Consider the following 7956-nt stretch of genomic DNA (forward strand, 5'->3'; position numbering starts at 1 on the left):
AATCTTATATGAGTGTTATCAAAAAATGTTACTTTTTAAAAAATTAAAAATAGTTTAAAAAAACTTTAAAATCTCTAAAAATAATAACTTTATACTAAGAATGAAATTAAATAAAATTAAATAAAATTACTTTTTTAATTTTTCTAAGTTATAATCTCATTTTATAATCTGATTAATAGTTACTTTGTATGTTTTTTTAATAATTAGTCTTAGTGAGATTTCTGTCAAGAAATGTATAAGATCAGATTAAATAAAATTAAATATGAAATTTATAATTGTATTAATCAGTTTATATATATCATTATATAAAATTATATTACAGAGTATTTAGCAGTATATACTATAAATACAGAGAATAAAATAAAGAGAAGAGTAGACTGACTGTGTGACCGTGTCTGAGATCAGAATCAAACTTTACAGTTATCATGTTATCTAAAAGCATTACTTCTGATCATAATTTGTGTTTATTATATTGATTCTAAATCATGTTATTTCAAATATTAAAGATCTCAGATTCACTTTTCAAATAAAAATCTAGTTCTGAATAAAGAATATATTTAAATTCTTAGTCACATTTTCATTCTGATCTCATTATTGAGAATGATATTAAATAAGATTATGAAATCACTTCTCACTTACATAATATCATAATATAGTGCTCATTTGTTGAAAATTCAATAGAGAGTATTATTAAATATTATTACTTTTCTGAACACAGATTATAATTCATATAATTTTAATTATGAAAAAAATATAAAATACAAAAAAAAAACAAAAAACAAAAAATAAAACAAAAACAAGAAAAAATCAGAATGAAAAAAAAAAAAAAAAAAAAAGAGAAAGAAAAAAAAAAGAAAAGAAAAATAAAAAAATAAAAAACAAAAATAAAAAAATAAAAACAAAAATAAAAAAATAAAAAACAAAAATAAAAAAAATCAAGATTACAGAGCTACAGTACTTTTAAAATACTCACTTCTTAGAGTCTTTATAATGTTTATTACTAACTGTGTATCTCTCATAGTGAGAGTAATACAGCTGTGATGAGTCATTGTCTTAATATTATCTAATAAATAATCAGTATATATCTGTATAAATGTGAATATTTAGAAAATATACACTTAAAAAGTGTGATCAGAGTGAACTCTGCTATCACTTGAATAATATTAAGAACAGAATACTGAAATTGATAATTTCTCTCATCAATTTCACAGACAAGACAGATGAAAATGATTTTGAAAAATATAAGATTCTCTAACTTCTGATAAAAACAGATCTCACAGAGAGACTCTATTTTCATGATATCAGAGACTGAGTGTTATTAAAAAGTATTATTTTCATATAATGTATATACACTTACTGTGATAATTCACTCACTGCATATGTGACTGAGAGTTGTGACTTTCTCATACTGTATAACTCTCTCTGAAATGCTGATGCTGATTTATAATTTACACAGTCTCTCAGTTCAGCATGCACTGTGTATATACAGCTCTGTGTGCTGAGACTGTATTGATCATTATAATCTGATGTGATACTTGCTTTTCACAGATTATATTTTATTTGAGAGAGAAGAGAGAGAAGATGCAACTGTAATTTTATTAAGAGAGAATGAATAATTAGTAATATTAAATATAATTTGATTCTTCTGCATTTAAAATTTGATTAGTCTATACTCTTTAATTTGAGAATTTCTAAGAGTGTTTTAATAATTTTCATATCAGCTTGAACTTAGTGATGAGTTGAAGAAGAAGAGAAAAGAGAGAAGAAAGAAATGAGAATAACTTATCTTTATAATATGAAAACAGAGAATTACTGCAATCATTCTCTCTAGTAATAAAGATCTGTTTTCTACATGTATCTCTGATATAGATTATATAATAACTGCATACAAAGAATATCAATACTGCATACATTGAATGAAGATGATGTTGCTATATAACACTGTAGCTGTTTCTGTATATCTCTGAAAGCTGTTAATATTTTCTTTATCTCTTTATATTTGATAAGTCAGTAATATATTTCAATACACTCTCTCTTTCATTATTATCATCATTATCATCATTATTATCATCATCATCATTATCATTATCATCATTACTATTATCATCATTATTACCATCATCATCATTATCATTATTATTATTATTATTATATCATTTCTAGTTATCTCTTCTGTCTTCACCTCTCTCTCACACTCACTGAAATTAATCATGTCATTCTTCTTCAAATATTCTGCGGTTCTGCAGATCATCAAGACATGTGAGTACTATCACAGATTGAAGAAAGAGAAGAAGAAGATGTTCAAGTGAGAGAAGACAGATTGTAAGACATATTATAATATCTTGAAGAGACTCTGTAAGAGAGTAGAATGATAATGATTTTAAGTAATACTTCTGATAGATTTAGACTGAATTAAGTATAGAAATAATGTAGATGACATCATCTGTGAGAGATTGAAGAAGAAGATAGTGAAGAGTCTCATATAGTAGTGATAAGATCAGAAGAAGTTCTGAGAATAATTTGAGTTCAAGATAAAGAGAGAAAGAGAGAAGAAGAGTATTACTGTAAATAAGTGATGACAGAAGAAGATTAAGAGAGTATTAAAGCAGAAGATAAAGAAGCTAAAACTGATAAGTTTTTTATTTATTAAGAGATAATGATTTTTAATAATATATCTGTTCTCTAATTGATTAGCAGGAGCTGACAGAGAAGAAGAGAATTGAGATCTTATTCAGATCTTAAATGCACTTCATGATTCAGAATATTAAGAAGACAGCTCTACTCTCTGAGTATATCAATCTACTTACTACTGAAGTGAAATCTGAGACAGTAGATCAGAAAATATGAGATTTTGAGATACAGATTAATCTGACTGAAGAAGAGCAGTGAGAATTCTTCTCTGAGAAGACAGTGAAGAGAGATTTTAAGATAATTATTATCTCAGATAAGAAGAAGAAGAAGAGAAAGAAGAATAAGAAGTGAATTATAAAGAATAATAAGAAGAATGAGAAAGAGAAGAAGTAGATTTTTTTCTTTTTATATTAGTTAGTTATAAGTTTAAGTTCATAATTATTAATAATTAAAATTGATTTTAAGTTTTCAAAAATTATTGTACAAGTTGTAATCAAGTCAGAAATAATATATATATATATATATATTTAACTATCATGATTTACAAATCACTATAATGTATAAGTATCAACATTTTTTCAATATTAATATTCATAATATTAATATATTTTTAATAATATTATCTGATAATGTAATTTGATAATACTCTCTTTCATAATATTAATATATTTCAAGAAATATAACAGAGATTAATCAAGATTATTTATTTACTTTTATACATCAATAATATTCAATCTGAGTTAGTACTAAAATTATAACTAAGCTAAGAAACAAGATTATTTTCCTCTTATATTAATTCTTCTTACACACATCAGTGATCAGTTATTAAAAATAAATTATTATCTTTCTTAAATTATTATTATATCTTCTGGAATTCACTTCTTTTTACTTCTTTTACTTTCTTTTTACTTTCTATGTGAAAGATTTTACAAACTCCTTTCAGAGAAAATCCACCTATGAAATAATATTTCGATTAGAGTGCTCTCTTTCAATTATAATGAATAATTACTTTATTCTTCACATCTGATTCTAGATTATGAAATTTATGAAAAACTCAACACAAACACTGAGATAAACTATGAAATAATTATTAACAGATTGTATTATAGATTACTGAAGAGTCATCTCTCTGCTACAATCACTGCAACTTTATTCAGAAACATTTATCATGAACTGATTATAATTCTAAAGAAATTTTCTGATATCTGAAGTTATCAGAATGCAGATAATAAAAGAAAAATAATCAGAAAATTACTACTGAGCTGATAAGTTACTCTATCAGATAATGATTTTTGATAATACTAACTTTCTAATTTAAAGAAAATTATATGAAAATAATCATATATCAGTACTCTGATTTCATAACTCTCATCTGATAACTTTCATGAACAATTACTTTGTATATATATATCTCTGAATCTTTCTCTTTGATTAATTGAAAATCCTGAATTCTGAACACTTCTTCAAATGCTTAATTTAAATCTTCATATTTCACATCAATTCTGTCTTCAGTTCAACCTTGAGACACACTATAAAGTCAATATACAACATCTAGAATCAGAGTTGAAGAATCATTGAAGAGTGTCTCTTACAGTGAATGCATGAACTAGTACAAACAATCTTGCATTTATAAGAGTTACATGTTATTACATTGATAAGAACTGAACTTATTAAGAGACATTAATTGAATTTAAATCATTGTAGTCATACTGAGAATTATATAATAGAGATATTAATAACTGTGATTAAAAATGACTATTGAGATATTAGTCTCAGTCTTCTTACAATTATAACTGATAATGCTGTGAATAACTATACTATGATAAAGAGCTTGAAGCAAAAATTGACTTTGCATTCCTGAAATAATAAATAAGGTTATATTCTCTGTATTGCTCATGTGGTTTAACTTATAATATAAACACTGATAAAGAATCTTAATATCAAGACAAAGAATAATAAGATGACTGATTCTTGAGATAAGAATGAGATGAAAGTGATTATTCAAGTAACTTTTACATTCACTTTATAAAAGATAATATTTTTTAATAATACTTTTTAATATTGCTTTTTAATAACACTTTTTGATAATGCTACTGTTAATTTTAAATAGATTGATTAATAATTTAAATATCACAGATTTGAAACATTGCTAATGTAATTTGTATCTCCTCTAAATAACAACAATGATTTTATAATATTTAATAAATAAATAAATCAGTCATATCACTGAATATGATACAGAATGTTAGAATATAATAAAGTTCAATATATAAGATAACTGTTCAGACTCTTTAATTATATTAGATAATTAATTATTGAGTGTAACACTCTGATTGAAAAAAGATTCAGATATTGAAACTTTCTGATATAAAGTGAACTCAGTTGAAATATGTAATTGATTTACTGTTTCAGTTTTATAAGATAATAAAGACAGTCTCAATCACTTATACACCAATGCTTCAGTCAGTCTGATGAGTGTATAACAGTTTATTTACTTATCTTAAGAAGCAGTTAAATCACTTAAAAAGAAATTCAGTCTGAGATAATACTATAGCACAGGCTATTATTACTGTAAGAGATAAACTAGTATATTACTACAGCAAAACTGAATAATCTTTTACAGAGTACTATACTATAGCAGCTTTACTAGATTCTTCTTATCAAGTTAATATCTACACTTCTCAAGATTGAACAGAGGAGAAATAAGACTCATATATTAAATTAGTCTAAGACTACTATAATGTCAACTATCAGAGATTTGAACAAGCAGATGTTCAAGATGTAAAGATAGTAGAATACAATTCTTTAGTAAGTAACAATCTTTGATAACACTTCATATTATATAGAACTATAATACTAACTTTGAAACAGAACTTATATATATTAATTACAACTGAAAATCAGACAAAACTACATACTTATAAAACTGAATTTGACTGCTATCTTCAAGATAATCTGATAAATTTACATATCAAATTAATTCTAGAGTTATGAAAAATTGTTAAGAGTACATATTCAACTGTTACACTGATGACATATGATATTCTGATAATTTCATTGACAGAGATGAGAATGAAGTGAAAGTTCAACTCAAGTTAAGATATTTATCACTATTACTGAGAACAATTACAAGAAGAAATAATTAAAAAACTCATAATTATAAAACATGAAATTATCAGACAGTTTAATATCTCTGATCACAGTATATCAGAGAAGTGTAGTTTTCATGAGAAAGTGAAGAATAAACTTACACAAGAATGTATTTAGTTATTTCATGAGTGTTATTAATAATCATTATCAAATTCTGATTATATAAGCAATCACTGAATGAACTGAATGAGACTGATTTTAATCTTCAGTCTCAGTCTTATTCTGATTTTGAAAGAATGATCATCTTTCACAGTTTATTCTGAGAAATTACTCTCATTTCACTGTTCTTGAATTAAATCTGGTCAATTTTCACATCATTTCTCTCAGAAATGGTTCATTTTCAGATTTTTTTGAGGTTTGATTCTGGTGAGACTCACGTCAAGAAATGTATGAGACCAGATTAAATGAAATCAAATGTGAAATTCATGGTCCCGCCGGCCAGTCTAGAGAAGAGTATAAGAAATGTAAATATTATAAAAAATATATAAAAAAATGGAAATGAAAAAAAGAATAAAGATTTGAAAATAAATTTAAGTTATATAAACTAAAGATTAAAGCTGAATAATTAAATATTTTATTAGATAATTAATATTCTATTCATTATCAGAAAAAGTATATTATGATATATATATTTTTCTTTATTATAGAAAATTAACTTTTTCATACAAAAAAATATTATAATATAATATTAGATATATTTTATAAATTTATTTATTTAAATATCTCTCTGCTTTTCAATCTGTATAACTTAGATAAATTTTTATAAAATAATTAACTTCTCTGTGTAAACTACACTCTAATATAGTCTTATACAGTATTATTATATATATTTATTTGAATTTATGAAAACAGCTGACTCTGTAATCTGTATAACTCAGATTAATCCGATAATAATAATAAATTTAATAAAGAGAGTAAGAGAGAAATAAAAATAATAAAAGTAATGAAAAAAACTTCAGAGTAGTAAAAAACAGTAATATTGATAGAAAGATTAAAAAGTAAAAAAGATAACAAAGATTGTGATTCGGGAGAATGTACAACTGCTGAGTAATAACGCGGCTGCTTCCGAACATGCTTACACCTCTGAATATGCTTATGAATGTGAAGGGGCCATAGCAGCCACTAATTAATTTAGTATAATGTATATAAGAAGTCAGTATATATCTGTAATTGTACACTGACTTAAGCAACCTTTGAATCACATCTGATAGCATGTCTAAAAATCAGTGAGAAGTACAGACTTTCTCAGAGCATGATAATTCTATCTATGAAGTGATTTATAGTTATCATGCCATAGCAGCCACTAATTAATTTAGTATAATGTATATAAGAAGTCAGTATACACCTGTAATTATACACTGACTCAAGCAACCTTTGAATTATATTTGATAGCATGTCTAAAAATCAGTGAGAAGTACAGACTTCTTCAGAGCATGATAATTCTATCTATGAAGTAATTTATAGTTATCATGTCAGTGTGATTCTAAAATGTCTCAAAAGATAGTGTATAAAGAAGTAGTGAGCAGAAGAGCATCTGATTGATACTGCTTTACTTGTTAAAGAAAAACTTCACACTCAGACAAATGTCATGTATGTGAATGAATGAGATGTGAGAAAAGAGATAAGAGTAGTGAATTATATTCAAAGAAGACTGCTCTCTACTCAGAAGAATAAAAGAGAGATAATTATCACTGAAGTTGTACAATAATAATGAAAATCAGAAATCAGAAATTATATAATGATATAATAATATAATAATAGATATTATACAATTAATAAGAAATCACTGAAATGAATATCTCTTCTAGTTAATATAAACAACATTCTTCTCTGCTATCTGAACTGAAAGATATACAGAACCACTCAGAGAGTTTACTCAAAGCAGTAAGAAAAGTAACTAAGATTACTAAATTAGAAGTGAAACTCTGTATATATATGAAAATTTTAAATAAGATTGAGATCTTGCATACACAGTGACAGACTGAGACAGAAGCTAAGTAATAATTAATATTCATCACAGATTAAGTATTCACTATGAAGAGCTTTACTGACACAATCATCATCATTAATAAGAATAGAGAAAACCAGGTCAAAGACCTGCAGCAGAAAATTAAATATTTATACAGATAGATAACTGCACTGAATCTGAAGATCTTATCATAATTATTCACAATC

The sequence above is a fragment of the Blastomyces gilchristii genome (genome assembly GCF_000003855.2).
Source record: "Blastomyces gilchristii SLH14081 genomic scaffold supercont1.1, whole genome shotgun sequence".
Lineage (NCBI taxonomy): Eukaryota > Fungi > Ascomycota > Eurotiomycetes > Onygenales > Ajellomycetaceae > Blastomyces > Blastomyces gilchristii.